Genomic DNA, 15,920 nt, shown 5'->3' with positions numbered 1-15,920 from the left:
AGAAAGAAAAGAGCGAATGGAGGTGCATATAACTCCCGATGTCTCAACTTAATCATTCGGATGCAGCTCTTGAGCGAGGTGAAGCTGTCATATCAACATCTACTAAATGTCAAAATGTTTCTCTGACTGAGTGAACCTCTGCCTCTCTACACCAATCACTGTGTCTCACTGTCAGGCCGGCTGTGTTTGATTGATTCAGTCTGATGCTCTGCCTCATCTGTCTGTTGGGGGGGGGGGGGAAGGGGGAGGCAGCCCCCACAGCTGAGCACTGAGCACAGGGGTCAGTGAAGCTGCAGTTCCTGCTTTGTCTGTTCAAACGTTTCAGACTTTACTCAATTCTAATCTCTTGCTACAGCCCTCACAGCGAGAGCAAAACTCCTCCAACGATGAACATGTGACTTCTCGATCCAGTAGATGTCGCCCTCGAGCACCAGCATTAAACCAAAACAAAACGATTTGGCGACGCCGCCGCTATTCAGAAGCCTCCGCTCTCCACCAGCGGCACACCTCCAACCGTCCACTCACTTCGCACAGAGGAGTTATCAGATGAAACACATCCTAATGAAGCACCGCTAAGGGCCAGTGCTCGAGCTGCATTAGCCAGTGGCCTGCATCGTTGTGTTAGCAGGCTAATGGTAGCACACTTTGGTTCACTCATAGCTTCATATTGCACATGCATTGACACAGAATGACCGTGATCTAAAAACGCTTACATGACATTGTTTGCCAAGAGGCTTAAGGCCCAACTCAACTGCTCCTCTTCTCTTAAAGACTGATAGAAAGTTAGCCGTAGTAAAGCAGCACTTTTAGCTTGGAGAGTTATGGAGACGTGGTGGAAACAAGATCAAGGTGTTAATGTAATTTTCATTAGAAGAGGGAAATAGTCTTCAAATAAGTCCAAGTTCTGTAACTCCAGTCCACACCTCTACACACACACACACACACACACACACACACACACACACACACACATGTGATAGCTCTGCTGCTAGCAGATAGCCGTAGGTCTCACTTACAGCGAGAGCTCACCTTTTACACTGTCTGCCCAATCCCACCCACCTCTGTCTGCTCGTTCCCCCGTCCTCTCCGTTGGCCTCTGTCTCACTGCTTTCTTATTCTCATTATCTTCAGCTGTGTCTCAGTCCCTCCTTTTCTCACTCTGTCACTTTGCCTCTGCCTGCCTCTGTCATTATTCTGCCCACATGTCTAGACAGAAGAGAAAACTTTTACAGTTTGCATGTGGAATATCAGTGTGTGGCAGTGTACGTCTGACACTTAGTGGTTTTCTGTGTGTGTGTGTGTGTGTGTGTGTGTGTGTGTGTGTGTGTGTTCTTGAGGGCTTCAGGTCTAAGTTCAGTCTGCCTTTCAGTGTGAGAGAGGATTCAGACATGCTGAATGTAAAGACTCGCTATATCAAGAATTCTTAGAATCTAAAGCAGCAAAGTGGCCTTCAGGGTTGTTTGTATTTCAGTAGTTCAGATTAAATAGCAGCTTTGTATGAAGCACTAAATGATTGTACCATTCTGTGTGTCTTCCAACATCATTAATGTCTTGTGTGTGTGCGCCCTGAATAGGTATACTTTTTTAAGAATATGAATCAAGGGCAAACTCATAGTGTTATAGGATTATAAAACTTTATTGATTAGGGATTAGGGAAGCAAAGAGGTAAACTTTCCATGGAAGGTTAAGCTTGGGAATTTTGGAAATATTCCAAATCAGCCAAGCATAAATAGAAACATTTTGTTTTGTCCTTAAGCAGACGTCCATGCAAATAATGTAATTAAAAAAAACATAACAGATTTACTTCACATTTTTAAAACATATTATCCTATAATGTCATTCAAACTTACTTCCCTTTATTAAGTACACAGGCTGAAATGTGTGGCTTCAATAGTCTTGTGTTGTCCAAGGCATGTGATGAAGTGCGCAGTACATGTAGGGGGCGTGGCCTCAACAGCCCTGCACTAAGCCCTGTGTGATTGAGTAATAGCATATTCAAGTGTACTTGCATGACATCTGGTTGTTTTAATCAACATGATGCTAAAATATATTTTCCACAACTATATTTAAATTCCCTTTTAAGGGCCGACCTTCAATTTAGTAAATCTCCAGTTTATTCCCATAAATTCCCGTTAATTCCCATGGAAAGTTTCCAACTTTGAAAATTCCTGAAATCTTGCAACTCCAGTAGGGATATGTCAAAACACTCAACTCATAACATGATGCATATTACAACATTTGGTTCAAGTTACAATTTTCTTTTTTTAAAGAAATGAAATCGATTTATAAATTCATATATTTATGTTCCTATTTGTCTGACGATGAAAATACAGAACATCCTGCTACGTTTAAAACTAAACGTATATTGACTTTAAAATAAGTGAATTCAATGTCCCCAAACAAGTTTTTCATTTATGTTTTGAATAAATGGTTTATTACAACTGGCCCTTCTGTGTTAATCCTTAAAACAACATGTCATCTCTCGGGCTCTTTCACACACTGGAGCGATGGGGATTCAAACCCACTTCCCATGATGGTGCTTGTTTCAGCACCAGTCACTGTCTGCCGTACACAGTGCTGCTTGCCCGCTGTTCCATGGTGGGAACGTTTTGTGTGTGTCATTGGTTGTCACGGTGTCGTTGTTAAGAAGAAGTCGTAATCTAAATAATCCTGCGAGCAACTTGCCGAGCACTAGTTCAAAAACACTGCGGGGGGAATTCATAGCGAGTCAGAGAGGGAGGTGCTGCAAACATTGAAGAGCAAGGTGCAGCTCACGTTAGCTCTGCAGCTCTCCATAAAACAACAAGAAGGCTTGATATTTAACAGCATCAACTCAGTGATCTGTAAATTAAATCAACCTTCTTCTGCATTAAAGAATTCTTTACATTAAAGAGTCATTCAAACTCTCCTTGTAGAAAGTCAAGCCTGCGTGGTTCATGTTTCACTTTCAGAATATTTAAAAGGTCATGGACACTTGTTTTGGTTTCTGTTTTTATTGTTTAGTTTTTCTTTGCTTTTATCTGAGAGATAATAGCCACGTGGACTTTTGGCCGGTTTACCACCATCTTTATGAAACTACATTTAACATTTAGCCTTGTTTATTCCACACAAGTCAGTCAATGGATATTTGCATCAATCATTATTTAACAGTTCTCTAAAGTCTGCTGTGACTTTTAAATGGGATCAATACTACGTTTCATAAAGATTAAAGTAGCTTTTAAAAGTAGCTTCTACACTTAGTTTGTGTTTCTTTTAGTTCAATGCAATTTAGCTAAGTTCAGTCAGCGATTGAGTGACATTCTCAAGACGCCGTTCTGCTAGGATTTGTTATTCTGCGCAAATGTGCCTTTGACATTTTTACTCGAAGGAGTATCCTGACATTTTGATATTTTTGCTGCAACGTTCACATTTCTTTCTTCAATACGTTGTGACAAAAGGTGTGTGTTCTGACACTTTAGTTCATTTTCATGCATGAACCTAGCCTGCAGCTAGCTCCACTCATTGTTTTGAATGGGAAAAGATAACGTTGCTAACAGTGTTGTGAGAGGGCTGTAGACTTATTTTCACCTAGTTTATCAGACGCCTGGCGGTGCAGAACGTGTGACAGATGTCCCACAGGTTAGAGATGTCATTAAAAGTTTGATGAAAGGTGATCAATAAAGCACACAGGAGTGAATCAAAGAGGAAGCGAACCGTGATTCAGTAAAACATTTGGGCAGGGCACGCCTGGCCGAGCTCAGACTTCACAATCTTTTTGTCTGTTACCATGGTCACCGTTTGAGATTCGGTGATCACATAGCCATACATATGTGCCGTGACTCCACAAACAGACTGGACAGACTACATGGTGGTACCATACATATCATCATGTGACCACAGTGATGACGTTTAAAGGAAGAGGAGCTGGGCTCTCTGTCTCATAGTGCCATATAACAGCATTAACTGTTTAATTAACAGGCCTCTGTGCTCTTATTGGCCGACACATCAGAAAAGTCTGGAAAATTAAAGTTATGTGTAAATTTCTGTCCAGAGGTCTTGTTGCATCCCAAATGGAGCCTTAGTTGTCATTCAGTGTGACACACTGCAGGGGAGGGACAACGGACCCACGAAGCATACGTCTGCTGGATCAGACTAGAATCCTCCTAATGTGCATTCATTCTTCAGGTGTGGTGTTAGTGCTTCAGTTCATACAATGTCAGAGTATTTGTATAGACATTGTCTTCTGTCTCTTGGAGTTAGAAAGACAAGGACAGATCATTATGAATTACCTATACAAATGTGCATCTTATCACATAGCATCGTACCGATGAAACCCCACACAGACGTTCCGTACTTGAATGAGACGTCTCTAAATTGGATGGTAGCCTACTGCAGACCCTCCAAATGGGGGTCGTGAGACATTGAGAAGGGGCTCGCAAGATGCCTTCCAAAAACACAAACGGAAATATAGATTTATTTAAAATAGATTATTTGAAGCATTATTGTACTACTACAGTTCTACATCAGAGAGTAAGAATTACCCAAGCAGGGATCTAGAAAAGAAGAAACAATGTCAGTAAGTTTGAAAGGGATACTTCACCCCTTTGCATTAAGCTTTGTATCATAAGGATGCTGCTAGTATTTTTGAATGGTCATGTATCCTGCCCTCATTTTGCCCAGAGACAAGAATACTCCTTATTTCTTTGCCTGAAAAGAAGCCTCCAATGCTGCGTATTTGCTGCGTACCATTTCAGTATTGGTACTGAAATATTTTGAGCAGGTATGGTATCAAAGTCATAGTTTTCCTGTTGTGAAAACACGTCTTCCAGTTGACCTTGGTTGTTTGTCCAACGGTGAAAGCACGGACAACTTTGCAGCTCTTTACTTTAATGCTTTGTACGTCTAACTTATTGTGATATCCTAAGTGCAGATGATACTTCAACTTGTTTGTTTCTTCCATTCCACTTCCAGGGCTGAACCCGGCACAGGGATTGTGAGGCATGCACAGAAAGTCAATGGGTCCAGTTTGACATGCAGGAGTTAATCGATCTCCAACCACATTATCTAGGTGAGTAAGTCCGACTTCCATTTAGTACCATTTCAGTGGGACAAATGTATTTATGAACTGTAAACGTCCAGTTTGAGTCAATAAACAGAGTTTTCCTAATAGCTTTTGAAGGGGCTGACTGTGTTCACTGCTGGTACTTCCTGTCCTGCTGACAGCCTGTTTACCAGCGACATTGGCCGGCTCTGTCCCTCAGCCACGCAGACCGGAGAGTGTTCCCATGCTGTGCGGCTTTGCACTGTGGTCAACACACTCAGACAGGACACTGATGAGAAACCTGACCTTCACTACGTTAGAGGTGGTGTGTGTGTGTGTGTGTGTGTGTGTGTGTGTGTGTGTGTGTGTGTGTGTGTGTGTGTGTGTGTGTGTGTGTGTGTGTGTGTGTGTGTGTGTGTGTGTGTGTGTGTGTGTGTGTGTGTGTGTGTGTGTGTGGAAATGACAGCACAGTGTGTACTTACTTGGCAGATATAGGGCGAGGGTGGGAATGGACTTATAATAAGTCTGCACAGAAGGAGGACGATGTGTGTGTGTGTGTGTGTGTGTGCGTGTGTGTGTATGTGTGCGTGTATGTGCGTGTGTGCGCCTCCCTGCTTACCTGCACATCAGTTCTCAGGTCAGCAGTTTATGCCTCACACACAAACTCTACTCCAGGCTGTTGTAGGGCTGCAATATAATCTTTTTGCTCTCTCGTGGTTTTTGTGCATCTTGATAATTTACCTCCACCTGTTGTAAAAACAGGGATGCAAGAAAAACATTGTTAAACGGGAGTTATGTTTTGTTGCACGGAGCTTCTGATTCTCTGTTAAGAATAAATAAAAAGCTGTTTGCAATTCTGTAGCTACACTTTACAAGTCTGTTGTCCTGATTAGCAAACTGTTGGCACGGTTTCATAAATAGTGTGCAAAATACATGGACATTATGTGTATTTCAGATTTGATTGCTTATGGGATGGAAGGAGAATTTCTCTGTATGAAATTACTTTAATTTGTTTACTGACTCAAGCTTAAAAAAAAATCAATTATTTCAAAGGAAATGTTTTTTATTTCCACACACTCCTTTGTTAAAATGCTGAAAAGTCTTGTTTACCTAACTTGACTGTATAAACATGGACGTTTTCTCAGTGAGCTGTTTATAGGTGAGGCGCTAATGATGCTGGTTACCATATTAGAAATGTTATCTCCACTAAACTTTTGATCAATCCAGAAACAGACATAGAGGTGGAACTGAGGCGGGGCTTTAGCCTTCAGGCAAACGGCTACCGCTTAAATCAAAACATCTTTAAAAGGCCACTCATGTCACATGGCCGCTGGGCAACGAGCTAGGCTGGTTTATGAGCTTGGGATCATAACACTGCATTGAAGTTCCACTTTTACCATTGTTAGCTTCTATTCCTTCTTTTTGAAACAGTTAAGGACAATTTTGCAGAACTTAAGTGAACATGATATATGCAGGTAACTTTGACATTTTCCGAGTGAGCTTCTTGGCTCGGAGGAATAAACACTTTTTATGCTTATTAAATATGGAAGTCAGCAAGATGAGAAATTCAAGGTATTTGGGGCTAGCTGAGGAATGGGAACATTTCCAGCAGAAATTCATATGGCTCCCTCTTGTGCACAGTGTGAATACAGACTACCAAAAACAACTCCCACTGTGACAAAGCCCGGCAAGTTACAGCTACACTATCTTTGATCAGCCTTATCAACAAGACCACCTCGACGTATTCCGTATTCTGACGTTGATTCTCCACGAGCAGCCTCAATGTGTGTGTGTGTGTGTGTGTGTGTGTGTGTGTGTGTGTGTGTGTGTGTGCACATACAGTGTATATCGTTACAAGTTTTCTGGGTTTTTTTTGTATGTTCACCTTTTTGTTCTGTTACATGTTTGGAATAAAAAAAATGCTCATTCTATGGAATCACCTCACACAGCCTGTCCTTTAATTAGCAGTTGTCACGGTTATGACACGTCACTATTATAGGGAGAATTATGACAGATACTGTCAGTCTTGGAGTGTTAGAATAAACACACCCCTCATCATGTCATAAATATCCTCATTTACTGTAAGACTCTTTGATTTACAGCTTTGCCTCGTGGCTATGTCTGTGAGCTTTGTGACGCTGGGCCTGTAAAGAGGATTTAACAGCCACCTCTGAACATTACTGAGCGACTGTTTAAAGCTCCTTGTTGTCAGACAAAAGAGATATAGATCAATATATATTCAGAGAATTCTTAACATATTTACATGTGGGAAAACCAATGATATATTTTGTGATCTTTTATATCGATATTAAATATTGAAGAAAGAACAAATATCTTAACTTCATCTGCACCTTTGGATGTTTAAGTCAAAAAAAGAATCCCCCTTCCCGAACATGCTGAAGGTACCTCCTGTATGTCTGTATTTCTGTCGTAAAGGAAATACCCCAGGCCGGGTTATGTGATGATGAAATGTTCTTTTATCATCAGGGAGCAGGCAGCTCGAGCGCCTCTTTCTCTTCTTCTTCCTCCTTTTCCGTACTCTCTTCATCTTCATAGCAAAACGTGTGCATTCACATGTATATGAATTTAAACCACACTCAGCAGAAAGTGATCTTAGAAAAATTAGTACATCATTTTTAGCGACAGCAGATTAATTGGTCGGTACTTTCTCTGATGTTTTACTTTTCCTGGTCACGGCTGACATACTTCATGTTTGACTGAATGCTTTGTTAACCCTTTGATGCCTATTGTCGCAAATTTGCATTAAACAGCTTCCGCTCCAAATGCAGCCAAAATAGTGTCCGTATTCCTCCACTGCCGGTTGATGCACTTTCAATACATACCTAGGAACCTTTTGCAAGCATTAGTTTGTCATAGGACCAGTCTGAGACAGAACGACATCTGTTTGATGTGCTATGTATGTGCTATTTTTATGTAATATCTATTTATGTGCTATTTTCAAATAAACTTTCTTAACTTAATTTAACATCTACTTAAAAGCAGAAGCAAGTGTAATGTTTTAATACTTGGAAACAAATTCAGGCGTCAAGGGGTTTTAATGGACTTGAGCTTGTACTTTCTGGCCTCTTCTGACAAATCAAAGCGCTTTTACACCACAGGTCACACCTACCTGACTCACACACTGATCTCTATGAGTGACCATCAGAAGTAACCAATCCCATTCATACACATGCATATACGCTGCTGATGAAACAGTGGGAGCAATTCGGGGTTACCCAGGAAATGTAGCTGCAGGAGCTGGGACTCGAACCCCCAACCTTTCAGTTGAGAGATGACCGTCTGTTTTTTTATCTCTGATTTGTCTAAGAACCTTCTACCTTCCCTTAAACCTTGAAAACACACTCCCCAACAAGAACCCGACCTCTTCCTTTTATCCTGTCCTGCTGTGAGCTGATGAGTTGACATGAGTCACTATCAGATGTAATCAAACTCTTAGGGGAGCTCTTCTTTCACACACACACGCACACACACACACACACGCACACACACACACACACATGGCACACAATAACCCCCCACACACAGACACATGTATTCTGACTCATCACTTCATGCAAACCGCAGACTATCTGACAATGGCTTCATTGTGCTTGTGGGTGTTGTAGTTACTTGGATGGGGGTGTTGTCTGGTGTGTGTTCTGTAAGCAAAATGCAACACGTCTAACACACATGCAAACAAAAGTAAGATTGTGCTAAGTAGATAATCTCACTTATGTGTTCTCTGCATGCTTTTAGTTTCCTGTTTAAGGTGTAAACTATAACTGAATAAAGAAATGAAAAGAAGAAATGAAGGAGTGACACAGCTCATGTAAACAACCACATTCCTCCGTTTTACACATTTTAGTTTCTCTCCTTTCACAAAGTCAGCCCCACCCTGTTCTCTGGCTGGCCTCGCACAGTAAGAGGGGAGAGCAAAGAAGAAAAGATAAGCAGAGGAGGGAAAGATGGAAGGAGAGACGCAGCCACACACGGAGAAAAAACAGACAGGCAGAGATATTAGATAGAAAGGGAGCCGTACAGAGAGTGAAAGATAAGCAGAGTCAGAAAGAGCGACTCAGAGAGGTGGAGCCCTGTTTGGAGTCCAACAGATGGTCGGTGTTATTGGTGCAGGCAGCTCCTCTTTCTGCTGTCTCCTCTCACACGGACTGCACTTAAAAAAAAACATTCAAAACACACAGCCTATAGTGTCGTTTCTTTCCAACAGTCTCCGAATCAAATCCTTCAAGATCTAAGATCGTCACATCGCCCAACCTAATGCAAAGAGTACGATCCAATACGAAGAACTCCTAAAACAAGCAACAATCCACTAGTAACCAAAGAGACACTTTGCGTAATGGTGGCATTATGTGCAATAGGCCAATGTAAGTGATGAAACACTTCAACGTTATCACCATTGCTAGTTGGCTCCAGAATCACTCGGTTAAGCTAGCTCTTAATATTTTGCCCTTCCATGCTGTTAAAATGCTCAAACTGCTGTGCAGTCCTCCACCACTAGCTGGGGCTATAGCCATAGACTGCTTGTATCTCTGGTTAATGGACCCGCTCTACTGCCTGCATGTAAACAACCTCAGTGAACAAATAGCATCTATAGGAGCAGCACGGTATAGCACGGTTTATCAGGTTAAACTAGCATACTGACACGTGCACGCGGGTGTTAAGCTGCAGTGAGGGGCGAAGGCGGGTGCTGCTGGCCAAACTCAGCAAACCAACAGACATTATTTATGTCAATGACAATTTGAACCATTTTCCGAGTGTTTGCTTTTCTTGGTTAAATTGGGGCTTGCTTACTGGGAACATCCCCATCTTCACAGCACAGCTCTGTTCATTTTCAAATATTTGATCTGAAGTAGCCAAGGTCGTTTGAGTCCATTATTTGTCGAAGGTAGTTTGGATTGGGTTCATTTTTGTTCTTTTACATTCTTGTGGTTTAACTTTTGCGCATGAGGGAGGTTTTGTTTAATAGGCCATTCATCAGCTCTTCTAATGCTGTTAAACACACAAAGGCTTGGAACTGTGCGTTCACCCCTTGAGAACTGCAGGAATAAAATAGCTCCGCGATCCCCACCCAACAAAGCTAATCAGTTTCATTCTTCCAGACAGGATCTCTCCTCCAGGCTGCGTCCCACGTCTTCCCCTCACACCGCTGAACCTCATTGTCAGAGCTCACCTGGGACTGCACGCATGTGGAAAAAGCCTGTTTACCAGTCATAGGGTATTCACAGGGGTCGGAGACTCAACCGTCATGACATGTCATAGCCCTTCAAACTTAAACTGTTTAGGATCCTCTCAATAGCAGAAATACTGTAAGGTGTCAAGCATGAATTGTGCGGAGCTTCTTTCTTTCCTCAATGAATTGTACGCAGCAACTGGTAAAAAAATTCTAGACCGAGGTTTAGAGGCATAAAAATACACCAGGGACACATTTGGCAGCATATAGATGAGAGATGAAATGAATTTTGAATAATGTCCACTGGGAAATTGCACTGTTGCAGAAAGCAAATGAATCATAGACAAGTATCAAAAGGTAGACCAGACTGAGACAGACACAGTTAACAGAGGAGAAGGTGTTTACACTGATACATATTTATATACAGCACATGTATATTTTTAAACTTGCTAGTGTCATCAATGTGAAACCAAACCTCTTTTAGTTGGCACAGACCGAATTCTGCAACGAGGAGTCAATGATGAATCACTCACTTCAGAGAAAGTAGTTGTCAAATGATAATCACATCCTTCATCTTTAAGCTCTGAGGCAAACAGTCGTTTGATGATGTTCACGTTATAGGCTCTTGTGCTCCCCATTGGAATACTCCTGGCTGCTTTTTTAGGTTTCTCCACATCAGGACATAACCAGGATGCATCAAACATCCCGTCCTAACCAGGAGATTTATGTTCATGTGAACACACTTGTGTTTCTTGGCATGCATTTCTGTTTGCAGCAGTGTCTTGTTTTTTTTTCTTTCTTAAAACCTCTTGGAGTTGCCAAAGCCTGGCTGCAGGAGCTCTTGTTGTTTTTTTGAAACATTTTTGACAGATTTTTTTTTCAAAGGTTTAAGGATGGATACCCACCAATGCCATCTTTCCAAAGGATAAAGGTGAGCACAAAATAGCATCTGTTGTTAGATGAAATTGCTGACAGGCAACCGAATCTAAAGCAGATCATCCCCTCACTTTTCAAACCTTCCAAACTCTTTTTAAGAGTTTTGTCATTCTGTCTGAAGAGAGCAAAACACACACACATACACACACACACACACACACACACACACACACACACACACACACACACACTCATTGTGATAGAGTCTGCTTTCTACCCAAGCCACGTTCTACTGTGCTGCAGATCTGCCTGCTTGACAACTCTGATAAGACCAGGCTGCAAAACCAAGCGCAGCACAAATCATTTCACTACTCTTAACACACACACACACACACACACACACACACACACACACACACACACACAGGATTACTGTTTGGAGGCCCGTCTCTGTATGGGTGTGTTTGTGTGTGTGTGTGTCTGTTTCATGATGACATTGATTGGCAAAAGCAGATCTGTGCTCTGGCTCCCTGCCTGGCCCTATCAGATCTACACTTGAACCTGCCTGCTGTCGATGCCTACGACTCCTGGAGAAGGAAACCGTACGTCTGATAGTGCACACTCTCTCCTCTCGTGCTGTATGCTTATCTTTTTTATAAATACGATGCATTTCTCAGGGAGGAACAGATCAGCTCCTTTGCGCGGATGGCAGACAGCTCTGATGCGTTCCATCGTACTAATCGTTATCATTTCTGAAAGGTTGATTCATGCAGTCTTTAAAAATTCCAGCAGCTTGGCAGAGAAGGGGTTGAGTTGAGCTGCTGCTTTACCGCAGCAGAGCAGGAGTCCAGGGTTTGGCTGCAGATATGAGACACGTCCTGTCCTGAACTCTTTGGTATGCGGCGGCATGCCGCAGAGAGGGAAGGAAGAGAGGAGTCGCAGATTGTTCAAAACAGCTCTGTGAGAAGAAAAGTCTGAATAAGGTGCTCCAGTTTTAGCTGTACTTTGGGGAGGACAGAGAAAACTAGATGATATGACAAGATACGCCTGTTTATTTAAAGACTGATTGACTGTGCAAGCGTGAAAATGATGTCAGACAAACCGTGCTGAGGATCAGAGAAGTCACCAAACGCCCGAGCTCATGGTTCAGAGCGAAACAGACCGTGAGACTACAGCGTGCGATTCAGTTGTCCATTTAGGAGAAAAGCCAGGGTGTGATGTTTAACACACACACACACACACACACACACACACACACACACAAGCGCGCGCGCCCAGAGCACAGCACAGAAAAGGTCAGACTAACCTGGCGCTTTGTCACACTCTGCTAGTGTTTCAGAAGTTACGAACACACACTTAAAGGCGCCACACAACCACACAGAAGCTTCTCAAGTCTAAGTGAGACACGGAGACGCGTTTGAAGTGTTTTAGATCTCAGATGAAACATGAAGAGAAAGGTAGGAAGCATGACAACGAGGTTTGAGTGGGGTGAAAGTTGTGACGAGGTCAAAGAAGCGTGTTTGAATCAAAGCAGGGTGTGTTAGTTCTTCAAGGCAAAAAACAAACAAGCAAACAATAAAAAAACAAGAATAGTGTGTGAGAGGAGGAGCAGCAGGAGGAGGAGGCAGAGATGTAAAGAACAGGGGAGTGAATAGGCATGGGGAGATAGACGACTGCACTGTTGGAGAAATTCAAAATCTTTTCTACCCTAAAATAATGTGAAGTTCAGATTTTGTAAGGCCCTGCTCCTAAAAAGTCTGGACTATTAACTCTCATGGTTTATCTGGGAAATTCCAATGTCACAATTGCCCGATTCATGTGATTAATTAATTCGTCACATTTCACATGAATTGATATATATTTATAAAAACAAAGCAGCACAATGAAGTCAGAGTGGATGTGCACAATAACTGCAGTTCCTCAATTGTCCACTTGAGACTCCATAGGTCCGATTAACACCCACGTTAAAATGCCCATGTTTACAGCCTGAATAGGACTTGTCTTTATTGGTATACATTAAGCCTGCAGTGTGTTCAGGATCCGTGTGACACCTTCTGTCCGTGCAGAACTCTTTGGAGCTGCTCACAGGATGCACCTTTGGTCTCTCTCTGGCTCGTGTCAGAATCACCTCTCGGTCCTGCTCCGCTCCGCTCCAACATGGCTGAGTCTATTTTTAACAGTTCAGATTAAACGAGCAGTTTCTAGAGCCTTTTTAAAAAGGTTCAAGCGGACAGCTGCACAGAAACAACGGCTCCAGTTTGACGTTCCAAGAACAAACTAATCAGGCCTGGAATATAGTAAAGAGTCTGTACTGTAGATCTATGAACATGTCGTCTATGTCTATGCCTTCTTGTGATCTTTAGAACAGTTTCCAATGATTTAATACTGCCACTGCACAGTAAATAACCAGAGCAATGGTGTGAATGTACTACATCACTTGTATTGCTTTGCACAAATCGATTGAATTGTAATGAGCCTGAAACGTAAGAAAAAATTATTTGATGGCAGCTTGGTTTAGTTTGATTTCTACAAGTTTTATTTGACACAGCATCAAATACAAAAGTCTTTTCAGACGACCAAATCCATAATGCAGACAATGAATGTCTGTATTGGAACATTTTGCCCTGTTGCCATGGTCGAGTTGTAAACCATCACACCTTACAATAAAAGTTTAAAAAAGCAACCATTGAAGACAAAATACTGGAGTCCCTCATTGGTCATTAACTGATAAAGGAACCAATGAGAATTGGTAGATGTTGCATTCTTTTATTTGATCTCATTTGATTTGTTTGCTGTCAGATGTATTTCTTCGTCTGTTTCTGAGAATAATGAGCTGCAGCCCTGTCTTGTGAGAAAATGTGGATTTGGCTTTAAATGTATAAGACAGCTGTAGGAATGTTGGACTTCTGTCATCAGTTTGGACTTGAACTCCACCCTGCTGGTGGAACAGTTCTGTGGGAACAGATTGTCTCTTCTCACTAACCACAAACTGCCTCTCAGCTGGGATCATGTGTTGGAAGCAGACAGGCAAGGGCAGGCCAGCCAGAGGTAAAGAGAGGGAGACAGGTGATGCAGAGTAATCAGGAGCCTTCAGCTAGTCATGAAACCACGGCTTTATGTCCCAGCTCAGGAAAATGTTCATTAATGTTTCATTCAACACTCAGGTTAATTGAACTTACCAGGAAAGGCTCTGCACACGTCTAATTCAGTCATGTTTTTTTAGGTTCAGCTCGAGGATCTTTGATCTGCTTAAAAATCAAGGGACTTCTGCTTTCCTGTCTGATCAATAGCAATTAACAACAGAGGAGAAAATGAGTCAAGGTGACTTTCTAGTTCACTTAAACAGCAGAATAAACCGGACTCAGTGATATGTACTCTCATCCCCAGGAGGCCAAGTGATTTTTTTATTGAGCCCACCCAGGGACCAACCATCTCTGATCTTAAGACAACCCCGTGTGTGTGTGTGTGTGTGTGTGTGTGTGTGTGTGTGTGTGTGTGTGTGTGTGTGTGTGTGTGTGTGTGTGTGTGTGTGTGTGTGTGTGTGTGTGTGTGTGTGTGTGTGTGTGTGTGTGTGTGTGTGTGTGTGTGTGTGTGTGTGTGAGAGAGAGAGATTGGGTCAGGTTTTTTTTTTGCCTTGCAGACGACAGTGTGTCAGGTAGCAGGATTCAATATCAGACACCCGTCGGATGCAGAAATGCACACACACACACACACACACACACACACACACATGTACACACATTGACGACAGGGTCATTTGTGGGTCAGGACCACAGTGAAGTGTGATTGATCTCCCCAGTTGATTCATTACATCCCCCCCCATCTCATCTTTCCTTTTGCTCTTTTCCTCCTCTACTTCCATCTACTCTACATCCCCCTTGTCCTTGCACCGATTTTGTCCTTTTGCCTCCATGCTTTTTTCTCCTATCACTCATGTCTGTGTTGTCTCCCGCCCTCCTCCCTCAACCAGGTGCTGTCTCCAGCTCGCTGCAGCCTGTGCGCGACTGATAAAGCCTGGTTAGGTTATGGGAAGAATCAGTGGGGCAGAAAGACAACGCCACTGCTGGGTTTTAAATCTGAGTGCTGTCACCTCAGCACTGCTGGGTGAATGCTGCTCGGGGGGGGGGGAGATACTTGCTAGCTGATGGGGGCTAGTTATTGAGGGACTGGCAGGCACGCTGAATGGGTGGCTCGATGGACAGGTGGTTAAATAGCTAAACCGTGCCATGCTCAGCCTCAAGTGCCTCAGACTTGGAAGGAAATTCATTTAAAAAGACATGTTAATGATGCAACACACACACCATGTATGTGGCCCAGCACGAGGCAGGGACATGTGACTGACATCATAAGTGTGAACTCATTCTGTGGCAGATACTGTTTTTCATTCCACGTCAAGTGTCTGATTCAGGATCGAGTAGAAACAACATTTTTCAGGAATAGCAAACGAACCTGAGCACGTAGAGCACTTTTATGGTGCTCGGAGGTCTTTTACAGCACACTGCATGTCACACCTACCCAGTCGCACACATTCACACACTCAGCGGTCGCTACGTAAAGTGTGCATCAGTAACTAATCCCATCCATACACATTTACATGCCGCTGACGAGGCAGCAAGAGCAGTTTGGGGTTAAGTGTAAAAGGTAAATGGACTTGAGCTTGTTACACCGCATGTCACGCCTACCCGTTCACACACTGATGGCAGTGGTTGCTGTGTACATTTTAACCATCAGAAAGAACTAATCATACACAATCAAAGCCCCTGACGCAGCAGGGCGAGCAATTCACGGTTAAGTGTCTCAAACCCTCAACTCTACCAACTGAGCACAAGTGCCCAA

At 42.8% G+C, this 15,920-nt stretch overlaps 1 protein-coding gene across 9 annotated transcripts in view; it reads left to right on the top strand.

Annotated features, from left to right (window-relative positions):
- Positions 1 to 15,920, top strand: part of LOC306823888 (low-density lipoprotein receptor class A domain-containing protein 4-like) — a 194,526-nt gene that overhangs the window by 24,966 nt on the left and 153,640 nt on the right. For 3 of the 9 annotated variants that reach the window (XM_079343785.1, XM_079343787.1, XM_079343786.1), the window contains 2 exons: positions 4,031 to 4,166; positions 4,951 to 5,047. The exons of 1 other annotated variant lie outside the window; for it this stretch is intronic. The gene's annotated coding sequence lies outside the window, so the exon portion shown is untranslated. Of the gene's footprint in view, positions 1 to 4,030; positions 4,167 to 4,950; positions 5,048 to 11,093; positions 11,140 to 15,920 lie in introns of all 9 variants that reach the window. 5 more of the 9 variants (XM_079343790.1, XM_079343792.1, XM_079343782.1 and 2 more) reach the window with 2 other exon arrangements.

This window comes from Symphodus melops (assembly GCF_947650265.1).
Source record: "Symphodus melops genome assembly, chromosome: 5".
Lineage (NCBI taxonomy): Eukaryota > Metazoa > Chordata > Actinopteri > Labriformes > Labridae > Symphodus > Symphodus melops.
Note: the sequence above shows the minus strand (reverse complement) of the source record. Positions and strands in the feature narration are given on the sequence as shown.